Consider the following 3,828-nt stretch of genomic DNA (forward strand, 5'->3'; position numbering starts at 1 on the left):
GAGAATCGCGTCAATCAGCGTTCCTACCTGTCAATCATTTGAGGTAACTATGTCAGTTCTCTGGACCAACTCCCACAGTCATTGCCGTTTTGTACTGCCCACCAAAGCCAAATAGCGAATTTATTGCTGGCTTTGCGGCATTTATGACACATCTTTCTGCACTCTCGCCCAACATAATACTTCTTGGAGATTTTAACATTCATATGGACAATAATAACAACACTCTCACCAAAGGTTTCACATCCTGTTTAGATAGTTTTGGACTTCAACAATACATAGACTTTTCCACACATGATAAAGGTCATATTCTGGACTTGATCTGCTGTTCTGGTGTTACACCTGACAATTGTAAAGCTCCCTTACAAAAATAGCCTACAGGAATCCTGCAGGATTTTCATTTTTTTTCTGCAGGAACCTGCTGGTATCCTGTAGGAATTATGAAATCCTGCAGGACAAATTGACAATATGTGCAGGCAATTCCTACAGGTTTTAGAATCATGCAGTACTTTTTGCAGGAATCCTGAAGGATTCATTTTTTTCCCTTCATAAAAGCTGCTGTCCTTCAGGAATTCAAAAATCCAGTAAGACACATTGACAATATGTGCAGGAATTTCCTACAGGTTCTTACAATGGATCCAAGCAAGTGACAAATCCTGCAGGATTTTATAATTCCTGCAGGACTTGCAGGAATTATTTGTTGTAATTGTAATGAAAGAAATTGTGTCACTTGTTTTTGGTAGCAATACAATATGAGTTCTAACAGATAAACATTACAACAAACAAACAAAAAATAAGAAAATAAATACATAAAGTATACAAATAGATTATAGGCAATTATAAAAATCAACCATTACACTAAACCATTCAAATTATGCATTTATGCAAACAAGCAAGCTGTACACTTTTACGTTTCATTTCTATACTTTTTTTTTCATTTATTAAAAATCTGTTTGGTTAGATGCAAAAAAAATAAAAATAAATAAATAAATAAAAAAAACTGCAAGACCTGTCCTTGAGGTAGATATATGTTAAACGTATGTCTGTGCATTTTATGAGTTCAACAGAGTCTCTTCCTCTTTCTTTTAAAATGTTTGTTGCTGTTATCCTTTATTCTCTGTCTTTTTGACCTGAGCAACCTATTTTATTCTGTGTCCATTGCCTTTTTGTGGCAGCTGGAACTGGTGCCTCTTCATTTAAGTACAATTTTTACTCCATTTTTATTCTTTTAAAAGAAGCAGGTTAAGGTTATTGTTCAGGTGATTGGTAAACATAATGTGTTTTCAGCAATGTTAGAGTAAATTTAATTATTAAATTAATATAAACATTTGTTAAACATTTTAAATAAAATAAGATATAAATGCTAAATTGAAATTAGATAATACATTGCTGACAATAATGTATAGGTCTATTTTATACACATTATATATTTACAATATTTTAAGTTAATAATGACTACTACTAATATATGTGTGTGTATTATTTGACAAAATGGACTTGAGTAGACACATTAAAACAAACATTCTTATAAACAGACTTTTTTTCTTTAACAAAATAAATGATTTGTTTGTGGAATACGTGTGTTTTGATGAATCTGTGCTTTACAGATTCACAGTCTTTCACACTTAAAAAAGACGCTCGTTTTCGCCACCTACTGGCGTTACAGTGTAGTTTACATTATAAACTCCGGTAAAATGAATCATTCAGAGAAAAGAATTGATTCATTGAGATGACTCGCTTCACGTCGCCGATTCGAATGCACGTCAGTCAACTGTCACCAACCGTCTTCTGAAGGTAAAACACTTTTCTTAAGTTATTTTATCGTTAAAGTGCTCTAATAACTGCTCTGTTTTAATGTTAAATCAGTAAATTGTTTTGTAACACCAAAACAAATACTTACTTGATTTTTAAAGTCGAGATCACATTAACAATACTAGTACATTGCTAACATAATATACTAAGGTCTACTACCGCCCATCATATCAGAACTTAATTTAAAAAATGACTATATAAAATTATATTTTTATCATTGTGAACATAACCAGTGTTTTATTTAGTATTTTCACTGCTTATAATTGATGCTAATATAGTTTTTTGTTATCTCAGAAATCATTTATTGCTGCGGCCGGACAGCAAACTACTCTTTGGCAGGTACATTAAGGTAAAACTGTTGTCATGGATACAGTCAGCTGTAGCCATCAGAATTAATTGTGTGCATGTATGTGTGTGTTTATTTATGTCTATATATTTAATTATCTTAGAAAATGGGCAAAACATGAGTCCTAACATTAGTGGAATGGAGGGAGGAACCATCGACCTATGACATTATTGTTTCTAAAAAGAACCTACTGAAAAAGAAATTTGAACCTGGGGATGTTGTGGATGTTGCCTATGAGGATGAAAGTTCACCAGCCATAGTTCTAGACATTAAAGGTAAAACGTACAGCAAACATCAAGACTTGTGATCATGAGTAGGCATTGGACAATAACCGGTTTCAAGGTTTATGTCTGTTTGGAAAAGTCATGGTTTTATAACCACCAATATCTTCTGCTATACCGTTTCCAAGGTATTTGTAAAGGTTTTTTATGTGTTGTAAAGAAATCTGTGTTTTTGAAACTAATGACGACAGCAGCAGTCAATGATTTATTTTAATTATTTAGCCTGACATGTTTGCCGTTCCAAAATATTTAAAATCTTTTCTAAAATATAATGTGTTTAAGTTGTTGTTTTTTACTCAGATGTTTAAAAATAACTTATTTTAGAGCAGTAATCACAATATTGTGATATTTTATCCAAGGTTATCATACCAACAGAAACTTAAATCCTGCTCATGCTTTATCATGATTGAAGATAAGTATTTTCAACTTTATCTATTTCTCTTTAGAGAACAAAGAAACTCTCAGGAGGAGGATATTCAGAAGAGGGGAATTTACAGACGTAGTACAGAAGAAGTTTCCAAACGTACCAATAAAATGTATCAGAGCAGCAGTAAGGGAAAAAGTAAATGATGAGCACAAGTTACAAGTAAGGTAATCATTTGTGCATGCACGCACACACACACACACACACACACACACACTTGTATGGACCCTTTTCACATTTGCGTGTTTTTTAGCAGCTGAAATCATCATAGTTGGTAAACTCCGAGCGCAGTGAATGAATACAACGACTTTTTTTCATAGCTGTAATGGTTTTTATACTGTACAGACTGTATTCTTTATACTCTACCACTTACAGGATACTTTTTTCTTTTTTTTTTTTTTAGGAAAATGGAGTAAACACAGCCTGTTCATTGGATTCTGGTCTACTTTTTATTTTTATTTTTTTTAACAATTTTAATAAATAATTTGTGAAAATACATTGATTCATTGTGAAATTTCTCTAACTTCATATCTATCCTGCACAATAATCCTACAGGAACTGTATATTTTAATAGACCTGTAGGATTGTAATTCCTGCAGGAACAATCCGTGCATAAATTTCCTTCATAAATTTCTTTCTTAAAATTTCCTTCACAAAATTCCTGCAGGTATTCCTACAGGAAAATGAGCTGAAAATCCTGTAGGATACCTGTATGAAATTCCTGCAGGATTCCTGTAGGCTATTTTTGTAAGGGCTGACTCCTTCCCATTCTCTGATCATATGCTACTTTCATTCAGTGTTAATCTCTCACTTTCTAAATGTAATCCTTCACGCACAATATCATTCCGAAAAATTAAGGACATTAACTTGGACACCTTATCTTCTGATATCAACAGCCTTTCCAGTACTGACTGTCTCTATACACCAGATGAACTGCTCTCTCACTACAACAATAACCTTCACAACCT

At 32.8% G+C, this 3,828-nt stretch overlaps 1 long non-coding RNA gene across 3 annotated transcripts; it reads left to right on the forward strand.

Annotated features, from left to right (window-relative positions):
- The first annotated feature begins 1,728 nt into the window (after positions 1-1,728).
- LOC137487887 (uncharacterized) lies at positions 1,729-3,356 on the forward strand. 3 transcript variants are annotated; one of them, XR_015493600.1, is made up of 5 exons: positions 1,729-1,791; positions 2,104-2,158; positions 2,259-2,430; positions 2,883-3,027; positions 3,264-3,356. It is a non-coding gene; the product is annotated as an uncharacterized LOC137487887 (long non-coding RNA). The 3 variants fall into 3 exon arrangements; XR_015493601.1 differs by having other exon boundaries at positions 2,883-3,022; XR_015493602.1 differs by having other exon boundaries at positions 1,741-1,791; positions 2,104-2,148.
- Positions 3,357-3,828: the final 472 nt, after the last annotated feature.

This window comes from Danio rerio, chromosome 6 (assembly GCF_052040795.2).
Source record: "Danio rerio strain M-AB ecotype USA chromosome 6, GRCz13ab, whole genome shotgun sequence".
NCBI lineage: Eukaryota > Metazoa > Chordata > Actinopteri > Cypriniformes > Danionidae > Danio > Danio rerio.